The sequence below is a fragment of the Sprattus sprattus genome, assembly GCF_963457725.1.
Source record: "Sprattus sprattus genome assembly, chromosome: 16".
Lineage (NCBI taxonomy): Eukaryota > Metazoa > Chordata > Actinopteri > Clupeiformes > Clupeidae > Sprattus > Sprattus sprattus.
Window position 1 is genome coordinate 31,468,222 of NC_137914.1, and position 18,257 is coordinate 31,486,478.

Here is an 18,257-nt window from a genome sequence, read left to right on the forward strand (position 1 = left end):
AGCCTAAGTCCACTTTTTTAGGGTGCTCTCGATTTCGCGCCGTCACCCGGTGGCAAAACCTCTTTCTGTGATACTCCAGGCCTTAGGGGGATTTTCAGAAGGTGTCCGAGAAAGGTGCATGGTCGTCGGACTGACCATTTTCGGTAGGGAGGGTATTTTGAGGAGCCTCCGCCACCACCCCCAACTTTTTCGTACCCATGGTTAACCAAAACCCTACCCATGGTTAACCAAAATGGACTTAGAAAAAAATCCACAGTTTTCAGACCTCCAGAGGGGTAGGACCCTGCTCAAAGGTGTCCGAGAATACTAAACCTTCAGCGGACATACCATGAGCCTCTAGACCCCTCTATATCCTCCAGGAGGACCAGGATTTGAGGAACATGTGTCCGAGAACAGTGCACCTTCAGCGGACTGGCCCTGAGCAGCTACACCCCTGGTTACATCCTTCACAGGCACCAGGATGTGACAGAATGTGTCCGAGAATAGGTCACCTTCAGCGGACATGCCTTGAGCCTCTAGACCTCTATATATCCTCCGGGAGAGGGAGGAGAGTGTGGTCAACAGTCCGCTTCAAACCGCTTGAAAATCGGACACTCAGAGGCTGAGTTACCTCTTTGTGGAACTTTTTTTATTTTTCGTTCTGAGCCTAAGTCCACTTTTTTAGGGTGCTCTCGATTTCGCGCCGTCACCCGGTGGCAAAACCTCTTTCTGTGATCCTCCAGGCCTTAGGGGGATTTTCAGAAGGTGTCCGAGAAAGGTGCATGGTCGTCGGACTGACCGTTTTCGGTCGGGAGGGTATTTTGTGGAGCCTCCGCCACCACCCCCAACTTTTTCGTACCCATGGTTAACCAAAACCCTACCCATGGTTAACCAAAATGGACTTAGAAAAAATCCACAGTTTTCAGACCTCCAGAGGGGTAGGACCCTGCTCAAAGGTGTCCGAGAATACTGCACCTTCAGCGGACATGCCATGAGCCTCTAGACCCCTCTATATCCTCCAGGAGGACCAGGATTTGAGGAACATGTGTCCGAGAACAGTGCACCTTCAGCGAACTGGCCCTGAGCAGCTACACCCCTGGTTACATCCTCCACAGGCACCAGGATGTGACAGAATGTGTCCGAGAATAGGTCATGCCTTGAGCCTCTAGACCTCTATATATCCTCCGGGAGAGGGAGGAGAGTGTGGTCAACAGTCCGCTTCAAACCGCTTGAAAATCGGACACTCAGAGGCTGAGTTACCTCTTTGTGGAACTTTTTTTATTTTTCGTTCTGAGCCAAAGTCCACTTTTTTAGGGTGCTCTCGATTTCGCGCCGTCACCCGGTGGCAAAACCTCTTTCTGTGATCCTCCAGGCCTTAGGGGGATTTTCAGAAGGTGTCCGAGAATGGTGCATGGTCGTCGGACTGACCGTTTTCGGTCGGGAGGGTATTTTGTGGAGCCTCCGCCATCACCCCCAACTTTTTCGTACCCATGGTTAACCAAAACCCTACCCATGGTTAACCAAAATGGACTTAGAAAAAATCCACAGTTTTCAGACCTCCAGAGGGGTAGGACCCTGCTCAAAGGTGTCCGAGAATACTGCACCTTCAGCGGACATGCCATGAGCCTCTAGACCCCTCTATATCCTCCAGGAGGACCAGGATTTGAGGAACATGTGTCCGAGAACAGTGCACCTTCAGCTGACTGGCCCTGAGCAGCTACACCCCTGGTTACATCCTCCACAGGCACCAGGATGTGACAGAATGTGTCCGAGAATAGGTCACCTTCAGCGGACATTCCTTGAGCCTCTAGACTCCTATATATCCTCCGGGAGAGGGAGGAGAGTGTGGTCAACAGTCCGCTTCAAACCGCTTGAAAATCGGACACTCAGAGGCTGAGTTACCTCTTTGTGGAACTTTTTTTATTTTTCGTTCTGAGCCTAAGTCCACTTTTTTAGGGTGCTCTCAATTTCGCGCCGTCACCCGGTGGCAAAACCTCTTTCTGTGATCCTCCAGGCCTTAGGGGGATTTTCAGAAGGTGTCCGAGAATGGTGCATGGTCGTCGGACTGACCGTTTTCGGTCGGGAGGGTATTTTTTGGAGCCTCCGCCACCACCCCCAACTTTTTCGTACCCATGGTTAACCAAAACCCTAGCCATGGTTAACCAAAATGGACTTAGAAAAAATCCACAGTTTTCAGACCTCCAGAGGGGTAGGACCCTGCTCAAAGGTGTCCGAGAATACTGCACCTTCAGCGGACATGCCATGAGCCTCTAGACCCCTCTATATCCTCCAGGAGGACCAGGATTTGAGGAACATGTGTCCGAGAACAGTGCACCTTCAGCTGACTGGCCCTGAGCAGCTACACCCCTGGTTACATCCTCCACAGGCACCAGGATGTGACAGAATGTGTCCGAGAATAGGTCACCTTCAGCGGACATTCCTTGAGCCTCTAGACCCCTATATATCCTCCGGGAGAGGGAGGAGAGTGTGGTCAACAGTCCGCTTCAAACCGCTTGAAAATCGGACACTCAGAGGCTGAGTTACCTCTTTGTAGAACTTTTTTTATTTTTCGTTCTGAGCCTAAGTCCACTTTTTTAGGGTGCTCTCGATTTCGCGCCGTCACCCGGTGGCAAAACCTCTTTCTGTGATCCTCCAGGCCTTAGGGGGATTTTCAGAAGGTGTCCGAGAAAGGTGCATGGTCGTCGGACTGACCGTTTTCGGTCGGGAGGGTATTTTGTGGAGCCTCCACCACCACCCCCAACTTTTTCGTACCCATGGTTAACCAAAACCCTACCCATGGTTAACCAAAATGGACTTAGAAAAAATCCACAGTTTTCAGACCTCCAGAGGGGTAGGACCCTGCTCAAAGGTGTCCGAGAATACTGCACCTTCAGCGGACATGCCATGAGCCTCTAGACCCCTCTATATCCTCCAGGAGGACCAGGATTTGAGGAACATGTGTCCGAGAACAGTGCACCTTCAGCGAACTGGCCCTGAGCAGCTACACCCCTGGTTACATCCTCCACAGGCACCAGGATGTGACAGAATGTGTCCGAGAATAGGTCACCTTCAGCGGACATGCCTTGAGCCTCTAGACCTCTATATATCCTCCGGGAGAGGGAGGAGAGTGTGGTCAACAGTCCGCTTCAAACCGCTTGAAAATCGGAAACTCAGAGGCTGAGTTACCTTTTTTTGGAACTTTTTTTATTTTTCGTTCTGAGCCTAAGTCCACTTTTTTAGGGTGCTCTCGATTTCGCGCCGTCACCCGGTGGCAAAACCTCTTTCTGTGATACTCCAGGCCTTAGGGGGATTTTCAGAAGGTGTCCGAGAAAGGTGCATGGTCGTCGGACTGACCATTTTCGGTAGGGAGGGTATTTTGAGGAGCCTCCGCCACCACCCCCAACTTTTTCGTACCCATGGTTAACCAAAACCCTACCCATGGTTAACCAAAATGGACTTAGAAAAAAATCCACAGTTTTCAGACCTCCAGAGGGGTAGGACCCTGCTCAAAGGTGTCCGAGAATACTAAACCTTCAGCGGACATACCATGAGCCTCTAGACCCCTCTATATCCTCCAGGAGGACCAGGATTTGAGGAACATGTGTCCGAAAACAGTGCACCTTCAGCGAACTGGCCCTGAGCAGCTACACCCCTGGTTACATCCTCCACAGGCACCAGGATGTGACAGAATGTGTCCGAGAATAGGTCACCTTCAGCGGACATGCCTTGAGCCTCTAGACCTCTATATATCCTCCGGGAGAGGGAGGAGAGTGTGGTCAACAGTCCGCTTCAAACCGCTTGAAAATCGGAAACTCAGAGGCTGAGTTACCTTTTTGTGGAACTTTTTTTATTTTTCGTTCTGAGCCTAAGTCCACTTTTTTAGGGTGCTCTCGATTTCGCGCCGTCACCCGGTGGCAAAACCTCTTTCTGTGATACTCCAGGCCTTAGGGGGATTTTCAGAAGGTGTCCGAGAAAGGTGCATGGTCGTCGGACTGACCATTTTCGGTAGGGAGGGTATTTTGAGGAGCCTCCGCCACCACCCCCAACTTTTTCGTACCCATGGTTAACCAAAACCCTACCCATGGTTAACCAAAATGGACTTAGAAAAAAATCCACAGTTTTCAGACCTCCAGAGGGGTAGGACCCTGCTCAAAGGTGTCCGAGAATACTAAACCTTCAGCGGACATACCATGAGCCTCTAGACCCCTCTATATCCTCCAGGAGGACCAGGATTTGAGGAACATGTGTCCGAGAACAGTGCACCTTCAGCGGACTGGCCCTGAGCAGCTACACCCCTGGTTATATCCTCCACAGGCACCAGGATGTGACAGAATGTGTCCGAGAATAGGTCACCTTCAGCGGACATGCCTTGAGCCTCTAGACCTCTATATATCCTCCGGGAGAGGGAGGAGAGTGTGGTCAACAGTCCGCTTCAAACCGCTTGAAAATCGGACACTCAGAGGCTGAGTTACCTCTTTGTGGAACTGTTTTGATTTTTCGTTCTGAGCCTAAGTCCACTTTTTTAGGGTGCTCTCGATTTCGCGCCGTCACCCGGTGGCAAAACCTCTTTCTGTGATCCTCCAGGCCTTAGGGGGATTTTCAGAAGTAGTCCGAGAAAGGTGCATGGTCGTCGGACTGACCGTTTTCGGTCGGGAGGGTATTTTGTGGAGCCTCCGCCACCACCCCCAACTTTTTCGTACCCATGGTTAACCAAAACCCTACCCATGGTTAACCAAAATGGACTTAGAAAAAATCCACAGTTTTCAGACCTCCAGAGGGGTAGGACCCTGCTCAAAGGTGTCCGAGAATACTGCACCTTCAGCGGACATGCCATGAGCCTCTAGACCCCTCTATATCCTCCAGGAGGACCAGGATTTGAGGAACATGTGTCCGAGAACAGTGCACCTTCAGCGAACTGGCCCTGAGCAGCTACACCCCTGGTTACATCCTCCACAGGCACCAGGATGTGACAGAATGTGTCCGAGAATAGGTCATGCCTTGAGCCTCTAGACCTCTATATATCCTCCGGGAGAGGGAGGAGAGTGTGGTCAACAGTCCGCTTCAAACCGCTTGAAAATCGGACACTCAGAGGCTGAGTTACCTCTTTGTGGAACTTTTTTTATTTTTCGTTCTGAGCCTAAGTCCACTTTTTTAGGGTGCTCTCGATTTCGCGCCGTCACCCGGTGGCAAAACCTCTTTCTGTGATCCTCCAGGCCTTAGGGGGATTTTCAGAAGGTGTCCGAGAAAGGTGCATGGTCGTCGGACTGACCGTTTTCGGTCGGGAGGGTATTTTGTGGAGCCTCCGCCACCACCCCCAACTTTTTCGTACCCATGGTTAACCAAAACCCTACCCATGGTTAACCAAAATGGACTTAGAAAAAATCCACAGTTTTCAGACCTCCAGAGGGGTAGGACCCTGCTCAAAGGTGTCCGAGAATACTGCACCTTCAGCGGACATGCCATGAGCCTCTAGACCCCTCTATATCCTCCAGGAGGACCAGGATTTGAGGAACATGTGTCCGAGAACAGTGCACCTTCAGCGAACTGGCCCTGAGCAGCTACACCCCTGGTTACATCCTCCACAGGCACCAGGATGTGACAGAATGTGTCCGAGAATAGGTCATGCCTTGAGCCTCTAGACCTCTATATATCCTCCGGGAGAGGGAGGAGAGTGTGGTCAACAGTCCGCTTCAAACCGCTTGAAAATCGGACACTCAGAGGCTGAGTTACCTCTTTGTGGAACTTTTTTTATTTTTCGTTCTGAGCCTAAGTCCACTTTTTTAGGGTGCTCTCGATTTCGCGCCGTCACCCGGTGGCAAAACCTCTTTCTGTGATCCTCCAGGCCTTAGGGGGATTTTCAGAAGGTGTCCGAGAATGGTGCATGGTCGTCGGACTGACCGTTTTCGGTCGGGAGGGTATTTTGTGGAGCCTCCGCCATCACCCCCAACTTTTTCGTACCCATGGTTAACCAAAACCCTACCCATGGTTAACCAAAATGGACTTAGAAAAAATCCACAGTTTTCAGACCTCCAGAGGGGTAGGACCCTGCTCAAAGGTGTCCGAGAATACTGCACCTTCAGCGGACATGCCATGAGCCTCTAGACCCCTCTATATCCTCCAGGAGGACCAGGATTTGAGGAACATGTGTCCGAGAACAGTGCACCTTCAGCTGACTGGCCCTGAGCAGCTACACCCCTGGTTACATCCTCCACAGGCACCAGGATGTGACAGAATGTGTCCGAGAATAGGTCACCTTCAGCGGACATTCCTTGAGCCTCTAGACCCCTATATATCCTCCGGGAGAGGGAGGAGAGTGTGGTCAACAGTCCGCTTCAAACCGCTTGAAAATCGGACACTCAGAGGCTGAGTTACCTCTTTGTAGAACTTTTTTTATTTTTCGTTCTGAGCCTAAGTCCACTTTTTTAGGGTGCTCTCGATTTCGCGCCGTCACCCGGTGGCAAAACCTCTTTCTGTGATCCTCCAGGCCTTAGGGGGATTTTCAGAAGGTGTCCGAGAAAGGTGCATGGTCGTCGGACTGACCGTTTTCGGTCGGGAGGGTATTTTGTGGAGCCTCCACCACCACCCCCAACTTTTTCGTACCCATGGTTAACCAAAACCCTACCCATGGTTAACCAAAATGGACTTAGAAAAAATCCACAGTTTTCAGACCTCCAGAGGGGTAGGACCCTGCTCAAAGGTGTCCGAGAATACTGCACCTTCAGCGGACATGCCATGAGCCTCTAGACCCCTCTATATCCTCCAGGAGGACCAGGATTTGAGGAACATGTGTCCGAGAACAGTGCACCTTCAGCGAACTGGCCCTGAGCAGCTACACCCCTGGTTACATCCTCCACAGGCACCAGGATGTGACAGAATGTGTCCGAGAATAGGTCATGCCTTGAGCCTCTAGACCTCTATATATCCTCCGGGAGAGGGAGGAGAGTGTGGTCAACAGTCCGCTTCAAACCGCTTGAAAATCGGACACTCAGAGGCTGAGTTACCTCTTTGTGGAACTTTTTTTATTTTTCGTTCTGAGCCTAAGTCCACTTTTTTAGGGTGCTCTCGATTTCGCGCCGTCACCCGGTGGCAAAACCTCTTTCTGTGATCCTCCAGGCCTTAGGGGGATTTTCAGAAGGTGTGCGAGAATGGTGCTTGGTCGTCGGACTGACCGTTTTCGGTCGGGAGGGTATTTTGTGGAGCCTCCGCCACCACCCCCAACTTTTTCGTACCCATGGTTAACCAAAACCCTAGCCATGGTTAACCAAAATGGACTTAGAAAAAATCCACAGTTTTCAGACCTCCAGAGGGGTAGGACCCTGCTCAAAGGTGTCCGAGAATACTGCACCTTCAGCGGACATGCCATGAGCCTCTAGACCCCTCTATATCCTCCAGGAGGACCAGGATTTGAGGAACATGTGTCCGAGAACAGTGCACCTTCAGCTGACTGGCCCTGAGCAGCTACACCCCTGGTTACATCCTCCACAGGCACCAGGATGTGACAGAATGTGTCCGAGAATAGGTCACCTTCAGCGGACATTCCTTGAGCCTCTAGACCCCTATATATCCTCCGGGAGAGGGAGGAGAGTGTGGTCAACAGTCCGCTTCAAACCGCTTGAAAATCGGACACTCAGAGGCTGAGTTACCTCTTTGTAGAACTTTTTTTATTTTTCGTTCTGAGCCTAAGTCCACTTTTTTAGGGTGCTCTCGATTTCGCGCCGTCACCCGGTGGCAAAACCTCTTTCTGTGATCCTCCAGGCCTTAGGGGGATTTTCAGAAGGTGTCCGAGAAAGGTGCATGGTCGTCGGACTGACCGTTTTCGGTCGGGAGGGTATTTTGTGGAGCCTCCACCACCACCCCCAACTTTTTCGTACCCATGGTTAACCAAAACCCTACCCATGGTTAACCAAAATGGACTTAGAAAAAATCCACAGTTTTCAGACCTCCAGAGGGGTAGGACCCTGCTCAAAGGTGTCCGAGAATACTGCACCTTCAGCGGACATGCCATGAGCCTCTAGACCCCTCTATATCCTCCAGGAGGACCAGGATTTGAGGAACATGTGTCCGAGAACAGTGCACCTTCAGCGAACTGGCCCTGAGCAGCTACACCCCTGGTTACATCCTCCACAGGCACCAGGATGTGACAGAATGTGTCCGAGAATAGGTCACCTTCAGCGGACATGCCTTGAGCCTCTAGACCTCTATATATCCTCCGGGAGAGGGAGGAGAGTGTGGTCAACAGTCCGCTTCAAACCGCTTGAAAATCGGAAACTCAGATGCTGAGTTACCTTTTTGTGGAACTTTTTTTATTTTTCGTTCTGAGCCTAAGTCCACTTTTTTAGGGTGCTCTCGATTTCGCGCCGTCACCCGGTGGCAAAACCTCTTTCTGTGATACTCCAGGCCTTAGGGGGATTTTCAGAAGGTGTCCGAGAAAGGTGCATGGTCGTCGGACTGACCATTTTCGGTAGGGAGGGTATTTTGAGGAGCCTCCGCCACCACCCCCAACTTTTTCGTACCCATGGTTAACCAAAACCCTACCCATGGTTAACCAAAATGGACTTAGAAAAAAATCCACAGTTTTCAGACCTCCAGAGGGGTAGGACCCTGCTCAAAGGTGTCCGAGAATACTAAACCTTCAGCGGACATACCATGAGCCTCTAGACCCCTCTATATCCTCCAGGAGGACCAGGATTTGAGGAACATGTGTCCGAGAACAGTGCACCTTCAGCGGACTGGCCCTGAGCAGCTACACCCCTGGTTACATCCTCCACAGGCACCAGGATGTGACAGAATGTGTCCGAGAATAGGTCACCTTCAGCGGACATGCCTTGAGCCTCTAGACCTCTATATATCCTCCGGGAGAGGGAGGAGAGTGTGGTCAACAGTCCGCTTCAAACCGCTTGAAAATCGGACACTCAGAGGCTGAGTTACCTCTTTGTGGAACTGTTTTGATTTTTCGTTCTGAGCCTAAGTCCACTTTTTTAGGGTGCTCTCGATTTCGCGCCGTCACCCGGTGGCAAAACCTCTTTCTGTGATCCTCCAGGCCTTAGGGGGATTTTCAGAAGTAGTCCGAGAAAGGTGCATGGTCGTCGGACTGACCGTTTTCGGTCGGGAGGGTATTTTGTGGAGCCTCCGCCACCACCCCCAACTTTTTCGTACCCATGGTTAACCAAAACCCTACCCATGGTTAACCAAAATGGACTTAGAAAAAATCCACAGTTTTCAGACCTCCAGAGGGGTAGGACCCTGCTCAAAGGTGTCCGAGAATACTGCACCTTCAGCGGACATGCCATGAGCCTCTAGACCCCTCTATATCCTCCAGGAGGACCAGGATTTGAGGAACATGTGTCCGAGAACAGTGCACCTTCAGCGAACTGGCCCTGAGCAGCTACACCCCTGGTTACATCCTCCACAGGCACCAGGATGTGACAGAATGTGTCCGAGAATAGGTCATGCCTTGAGCCTCTAGACCTCTATATATCCTCCGGGAGAGGGAGGAGAGTGTGGTCAACAGTCCGCTTCAAACCGCTTGAAAATCGGACACTCAGAGGCTGAGTTACCTCTTTGTGGAACTTTTTTTATTTTTCGTTCTGAGCCTAAGTCCACTTTTTTAGGGTGCTCTCGATTTCGCGCCGTCACCCGGTGGCAAAACCTCTTTCTGTGATCCTCCAGGCCTTAGGGGGATTTTCAGAAGGTGTCCGAGAATGGTGCATGGTCGTCGGACTGACCGTTTTCGGTCGGGAGGGTATTTTGTGGAGCCTCCGCCATCACCCCCAACTTTTTCGTACCCATGGTTAACCAAAACCCTACCCATGGTTAACCAAAATGGACTTAGAAAAAATCCACAGTTTTCAGACCTCCAGAGGGGTAGGACCCTGCTCAAAGGTGTCCGAGAATACTGCACCTTCAGCGGACATGCCATGAGCCTCTAGACCCCTCTATATCCTCCAGGAGGACCAGGATTTGAGGAACATGTGTCCGAGAACAGTGCACCTTCAGCTGACTGGCCCTGAGCAGCTACACCCCTGGTTACATCCTCCACAGGCACCAGGATGTGACAGAATGTGTCCGAGAATAGGTCACCTTCAGCGGACATTCCTTGAGCCTCTAGACTCCTATATATCCTCCGGGAGAGGGAGGAGAGTGTGGTCAACAGTCCGCTTCAAACCGCTTGAATATCGGACACTCAGAGGCTGAGTTACCTCTTTGTAGAACTTTTTTTATTTTTCGTTCTGAGCCTAAGTCCACTTTTTTAGGGTGCTCTCGATTTCGCGCCGTCACCCGGTGGCAAAACCTCTTTCTGTGATCCTCCAGGCCTTAGGGGGATTTTCAGAAGGTGTCCGAGAAAGGTGCATGGTCGTCGGACTGACCGTTTTCGGTCGGGAGGGTATTTTGTGGAGCCTCCACCACCACCCCCAACTTTTTCGTACCCATGGTTAACCAAAACCCTACCCATGGTTAACCAAAATGGACTTAGAAAAAATCCACAGTTTTCAGACCTCCAGAGGGGTAGGACCCTGCTCAAAGGTGTCCGAGAATACTGCACCTTCAGCGGACATGCCATGAGCCTCTAGACCCCTCTATATCCTCCAGGAGGACCAGGATTTGAGGAACATGTGTCCGAGAACAGTGCACCTTCAGCGAACTGGCCCTGAGCAGCTACACCCCTGGTTACATCCTCCACAGGCACCAGGATGTGACAGAATGTGTCCGAGAATAGGTCATGCCTTGAGCCTCTAGACCTCTATATATCCTCCGGGAGAGGGAGGAGAGTGTGGTCAACAGTCCGCTTCAAACCGCTTGAAAATCGGACACTCAGAGGCTGAGTTACCTCTTTGTGGAACTTTTTTTATTTTTCGTTCTGAGCCTAAGTCCACTTTTTTAGGGTGCTCTCGATTTCGCGCCGTCACCCGGTGGCAAAACCTCTTTCTGTGATCCTCCAGGCCTTAGGGGGATTTTCAGAAGGTGTCCGAGAATGGTGCATGGTCGTCGGACTGACCGTTTTCGGTCGGGAGGGTATTTTGTGGAGCCTCCGCCACCACCCCCAACTTTTTCGTACCCATGGTTAACCAAAACCCTAGCCATGGTTAACCAAAATGGACTTAGAAAAAATCCACAGTTTTCAGACCTCCAGAGGGGTAGGACCCTGCTCAAAGGTGTCCGAGAATACTGCACCTTTAGCGGACATGCCATGAGCCTCTAGACCCCTCTATATCCTCCAGGAGGACCAGGATTTGAGGAACATGTGTCCGAAAACAGTGCACCTTCAGCGAACTGGCCCTGAGCAGCTACACCCCTGGTTACATCCTCCACAGGCACCAGGATGTGACAGAATGTGTCCGAGAATAGGTCACCTTCAGCGGACATGCCTTGAGCCTCTAGACCTCTATATATCCTCCGGGAGAGGGAGGAGAGTGTGGTCAACAGTCCGCTTCAAACCGCTTGAAAATCGGAAACTCAGAGGCTGAGTTACCTTTTTTTGGAACTTTTTTTATTTTTCGTTCTGAGCCTAAGTCCACTTTTTTAGGGTGCTCTCGATTTCGCGCCGTCACCCGGTGGCAAAACCTCTTTCTGTGATACTCCAGGCCTTAGGGGGATTTTCAGAAGGTGTCCGAGAAAGGTGCATGGTCGTCGGACTGACCATTTTCGGTAGGGAGGGTATTTTGAGGAGCCTCCGCCACCACCCCCAACTTTTTCGTACCCATGGTTAACCAAAACCCTACCCATGGTTAACCAAAATGGACTTAGAAAAAAATCCACAGTTTTCAGACCTCCAGAGGGGTAGGACCCTGCTCAAAGGTGTCCGAGAATACTAAACCTTCAGCGGACATACCATGAGCCTCTAGACCCCTCTATATCCTCCAGGAGGACCAGGATTTGAGGAACATGTGTCCGAAAACAGTGCACCTTCAGCGAACTGGCCCTGAGCAGCTACACCCCTGGTTACATCCTCCACAGGCACCAGGATGTGACAGAATGTGTCCGAGAATAGGTCACCTTCAGCGGACATGCCTTGAGCCTCTAGACCTCTATATATCCTCCGGGAGAGGGAGGAGAGTGTGGTCAACAGTCCGCTTCAAACCGCTTGAAAATCGGAAACTCAGAGGCTGAGTTACCTTTTTTTGGAACTTTTTTTATTTTTCGTTCTGAGCCTAAGTCCACTTTTTTAGGGTGCTCTCGATTTCGCGCCGTCACCCGGTGGCAAAACCTCTTTCTGTGATCCTCCAGGCCTTAGGGGGATTTTCAGAAGTAGTCCGAGAAAGGTGCATGGTCGTCGGACTGACCGTTTTCGGTCGGGAGGGTATTTTGTGGAGCCTCCGCCACCACCCCCAACTTTTTCGTACCCATGGTTAACCAAAACCCTACCCATGGTTAACCAAAATGGACTTAGAAAAAATCCACAGTTTTCAGACCTCCAGAGGGGTAGGACCCTGCTCAAAGGTGTCCGAGAATACTGCACCTTCAGCGGACATGCCATGAGCCTCTAGACCCCTCTATATCCTCCAGGAGGACCAGGATTTGAGGAACATGTGTCCGAGAACAGTGCACCTTCAGCGAACTGGCCCTGAGCAGCTACACCCCTGGTTACATCCTCCACAGGCACCAGGATGTGACAGAATGTGTCCGAGAATAGGTCATGCCTTGAGCCTCTAGACCTCTATATATCCTCCGGGAGAGGGAGGAGAGTGTGGTCAACAGTCCGCTTCAAACCGCTTGAAAATCGGACACTCAGAGGCTGAGTTACCTCTTTGTGGAACTTTTTTTATTTTTCGTTCTGAGCCTAAGTCCACTTTTTTAGGGTGCTCTCGATTTCGCGCCGTCACCCGGTGGCAAAACCTCTTTCTGTGATCCTCCAGGCCTTAGGGGGATTTTCAGAAGGTGTCCGAGAATGGTGCATGGTCGTCGGACTGACCGTTTTCGGTCGGGAGGGTATTTTGTGGAGCCTCCGCCATCACCCCCAACTTTTTCGTACCCATGGTTAACCAAAACCCTACCCATGGTTAACCAAAATGGACTTAGAAAAAATCCACAGTTTTCAGACCTCCAGAGGGGTAGGACCCTGCTCAAAGGTGTCCGAGAATACTGCACCTTCAGCGGACATGCCATGAGCCTCTAGACCCCTCTATATCCTCCAGGAGGACCAGGATTTGAGGAACATGTGTCCGAGAACAGTGCACCTTCAGCTGACTGGCCCTGAGCAGCTACACCCCTGGTTACATCCTCCACAGGCACCAGGATGTGACAGAATGTGTCCGAGAATAGGTCACCTTCAGCGGACATTCCTTGAGCCTCTAGACCCCTATATATCCTCCGGGAGAGGGAGGAGAGTGTGGTCAACAGTCCGCTTCAAACCGCTTGAAAATCGGACACTCAGAGGCTGAGTTACCTCTTTGTAGAACTTTTTTTATTTTTCGTTCTGAGCCTAAGTCCACTTTTTTAGGGTGCTCTCGATTTCGCGCCGTCACCCGGTGGCAAAACCTCTTTCTGTGATCCTCCAGGCCTTAGGGGGATTTTCAGAAGGTGTCCGAGAAAGGTGCATGGTCGTCGGACTGACCGTTTTCGGTCGGGAGGGTATTTTGTGGAGCCTCCGCCACCACCCCCAACTTTTTCGTACCCATGGTTAACCAAAACCCTACCCATGGTTAACCAAAATGGACTTAGAAAAAATCCACAGTTTTCAGACCTCCAGAGGGGTAGGACCCTGCTCAAAGGTGTCCGAGAATACTGCACCTTCAGCGGACATACCATGAGCCTCTAGACCCCTCTATATCCTCCAGGAGGACCAGGATTTGAGGAACATGTGTCCGAGAACAGTGCACCTTCAGCGAACTGGCCCTGAGCAGCTACACCCCTGGTTACATCCTCCACAGGCACCAGGATGTGACAGAATGTGTCCGAGAATAGGTCATGCCTTGAGCCTCTAGACCTCTATATATCCTCCGGGAGAGGGAGGAGAGTGTGGTCAACAGTCCGCTTCAAACCGCTTGAAAATCGGACACTCAGAGGCTGAGTTACCTCTTTGTGGAACTTTTTTTATTTTTCGTTCTGAGCCTAAGTCCACTTTTTTAGGGTGCTCTCGATTTCGCGCCGTCACCCGGTGGCAAAACCTCTTTCTGTGATCCTCCAGGCCTTAGGGGGATTTTCAGAAGGTGTCCGAGAATGGTGCATGGTCGTCGGACTGACCGTTTTCGGTCGGGAGGGTATTTTGTGGAGCCTCCGCCATCACCCCCAACTTTTTCGTACCCATGGTTAACCAAAACCCTACCCATGGTTAACCAAAATGGACTTAGAAAAAATCCACAGTTTTCAGACCTCCAGAGGGGTAGGACCCTGCTCAAAGGTGTCCGAGAATACTGCACCTTCAGCGGACATACCATGAGCCTCTAGACCCCTCTATATCCTCCAGGAGGACCAGGATTTGAGGAACATGTGTCCGAGAACAGTGCACCTTCAGCGAACTGGCCCTGAGCAGCTACACCCCTGGTTACATCCTCCACAGGCACCAGGATGTGACAGAATGTGTCCGAGAATAGGTCATGCCTTGAGCCTCTAGACCTCTATATATCCTCCGGGAGAGGGAGGAGAGTGTGGTCAACAGTCCGCTTCAAACCGCTTGAAAATCGGACACTCAGAGGCTGAGTTACCTCTTTGTGGAACTTTTTTTATTTTTCGTTCTGAGCCTAAGTCCACTTTTTTAGGGTGCTCTCGATTTCGCGCCGTCACCCGGTGGCAAAACCTCTTTCTGTGATCCTCCAGGCCTTAGGGGGATTTTCAGAAGGTGTCCGAGAATGGTGCATGGTCGTCGGACTGACCGTTTTCGGTCGGGAGGGTATTTTGTGGAGCCTCCGCCATCACCCCCAACTTTTTCGTACCCATGGTTAACCAAAACCCTACCCATGGTTAACCAAAATGGACTTAGAAAAAATCCACAGTTTTCAGACCTCCAGAGGGGTAGGACCCTGCTCAAAGGTGTCCGAGAATACTGCACCTTCAGCGGACATGCCATGAGCCTCTAGACCCCTCTATATCCTCCAGGAGGACCAGGATTTGAGGAACATGTGTCCGAGAACAGTGCACCTTCAGCGGACTGGCCCTGAGCAGCTACACCCCTGGTTACATCCTCCACAGGCACCAGGATGTGACAGAATGTGTCCGAGAATAGGTCACCTTCAGCGGACATGCCTTGAGCCTCTAGACCCCTATATATCCTCCGGGAGAGGGAGGAGAGTGTGGTCAACAGTCCGCTTCAAACCGCTTGAAAATCGGACACTCAGAGGCTGAGTTACCTCTGTAGAACTTTTTTTATTTTTCGTTCTGAGCCTAAGTCCACTTTTTTAGGGTGCTCTCGATTTCGCGCCGTCACCCGGTGGCAAAACCTCTTTCTGTGATCCTCCAGGCCTTAGGGGGATTTTCAGAAGGTGTCCGAGAAAGGTGCATGGTCGTCGGACTGACCGTTTTCGGTCGGGAGGGTATTTTGTGGAGCCTCCGCCACCACCCCCAACTTTTTCGTACCCATGGTTAACCAAAACCCTACCCATGGTTAACCAAAATGGACTTAGAAAAAATCCACAGTTTTCAGACCTCCAGAGGGGTAGGACCCTGCTCAAAGGTGTCCGAGAATACTGCACCTTCAGCGGACATGCCATGAGCCTCTAGACCCCTCTATATCCTCCAGGAGGACCAGGATTTGAGGAACATGTGTCCGAGAACAGTGCACCTTCAGCGAACTGGCCCTGAGCAGCTACACCCCTGGTTAACCAAAATGGACTTAGAAAACACTGGAGGCCTACAGACACACACACCTCCCCAGACAGGCCTAAGAAGCCTCCTGTCTATTAAAGGTCCCCAAAGGTCAGAGAGACACACAGAGAGCTCCAAACACTGCCCAGTGTGTCGGGTTCACTTACTGGGAGGCTTACAGACACACACACCTCCCCAGACAGGCCTAAGAAGCCTGCTGTCTATTAAAGGTCCCCAAAGGTCAGAGAGACACACAGAGAGCTCCCAGCACTGCCCAGTGTGTTGTGTTCACTTACTGGGAGGCCTACAGACACACACACCTCCCCAGACAGGCCTAAGAAGCCTGCTGTCTATTAAAGGTCCCCAAAGGTCAGAGAGACACACAGAGAGCTCCAAACACTGCCCAGTGTGTTGGGTTCACTTACTGGGAGGCCTACAGACACACACACCTCCCCAGACAGGCCTAATTAGCCTGCTGTCTATTAAAGGTCCCCAGAGGTCAGAGAGACACACAGAGAGCTCCAAAAACTGCCCTGTGTACTGTATTAAGTCACAGCAATCCCCAATGGCTCACACTTGTCTCCCTTTAGGCCCAAAAATTCTGCCTGCTATTAAAGCTCTCTGAGGGTCCCACAGACACACACAGAGCTCCCAGCACTGCCCAGCACTAACCCTAACCCCCAGTACTGCCCTCAGCCCCAGCCCACTGCCCCCAAACACAGTGAGCTTCATGAGGCTCCCACAGACACACACAGAGCTCCCAGCACTGCTGGACGTCTAACTGAGGTCGCCATTGAATTCTAGATAGCTCGCTCCGTTTCTCACTTGCCGCCACAGCCTTCAGAGGATCAGTCATCAGCCCAAGTTCGCCTCATGAAAACCGGAGATTCATACCGATCTGCCACGCCCCACAGTGTGGTGTGTTTGTTTAGTGTGTAGCGCAGTTGCACTACGGGGTGTTGAGCTGCTTATTATGTGTAGGTTTTTAAGGATGCAATGTGCATCTTGGTCCGGTGCTTCCGCCCTGTATAGCTTTTCCTTTATAGAGTCGAGCCTTTCTTTCATAAAGCTCTCTGAGGGTCCCACAGACACACACAGAGCTCCCAGCACTGCCCAGCACTAACCCTAACCCCCAGTACTGCCCTCAGCCCCAGCCCACTGCCCCCAAACACAGTGAGCTTCATGAGGCTCCCTTAGACACACACAGAGCTCCCAGCACTGCTGGACGTCTAACTGAGGTCGCCATTGAATTCTAGATAGCTCGCTCCGTTTCTCACTTGCCGCCACAGCCTTCAGACGATCAGTCATCAGCACAAGTTCGCCTCATGAAAACCGGAGATTCATACCGATCTGCCACGCCCCACTGTGTGGTGTGTTTGTTTAGTGTGTAGCGCAGTTGACTGTGTGGTGTGTTTGTTTAGTGTGTAGCGCAGTTGCACTACGGGGTGTTGAGCTGCTTATTATGTGTAGGTTTTAAAGGATATAATGTGCATCGTGGTCCGGTGCTTCCGCCCTGTATAGCTTTTCCTTTATAGAGTCGAGCCTTTCTTTCATACCGGGGAGTCATTCACAACTTAGGACAGAGTTGCTTCAGGTGGGATTTGAACCTGCAATTCTCAGATGGTTTTCTGGAATCTTACCCTTTGCGGGTTTCGAACCTGTGCTCATCAAGTCTGTGGTGCCTCGCCCTACCCACTAAGCCACCGTGCTGGTACAGAATTCCGCCTGTCAGTGCGCCCAAATCACCGATTCCTCACCCCATATTTTCCCAGGCTCTTTCTCTTTCAATCTTTCTCTCTCTCAGAGTTGCTTCATGTGGGGTTCGATCCTACGATTTTCAGGTGGTTTCGTCGAAACTAACACCTTTAATGGGTGGTTTCACCGAGACTTGCCCTTCGCGAGGTTCGAACCTGTGCTTCTCAGGTACCTCAGCCACTAATATGCCTCTCCCCACTCATCCGGGGCAAATTCTCGCTAGAGAAGGGTTCGGCGCGGTGACAGAGAGCTCCGTAGAGCCCTCGGCGTCCCCGGCCTGGAGGCTGACCGCGGTGGCGGGGAGGTGGGACCTGTGAGACAGGGTGCCTCCCCTGGCGGGTCACGGTTTCCAATCGGTCAGAAGGTTTAGGAGAGGAGAGGGAGGAGAGTGTGGTCAACAGTCCGCTTCAAACCGCTTGAAAATCGGACACTCAGAGGCTGAGTTACCTCTCGTGGAACTTTTTTTATTTTTCGTTCTGAGCCTAAGTACACTTTTTTAGGGTGCTCTCGATTTCGCGCCGTCACCCGGTGGCAAAACCTCTTTCTGTGATCCTCCAGGCCTTAGGGGGATTTTCAGAAGGTGTCCGAGAAAGGTGCATGGTCGTCGGACTGACCGTTTTCGGTCGGGAGGGTATTTTGTGGAGCCTCCGCCACCACCCCCAACTTTTTCGTACCCATGGTTAACCAAAACCCTACCCATGGTTAACCAAAATGGACTTAGAAAAAATCCACAGTTTTCAGACCTCCAGAGGGGTAGGACCCTGCTCAAAGGTGTCCGAGAATAC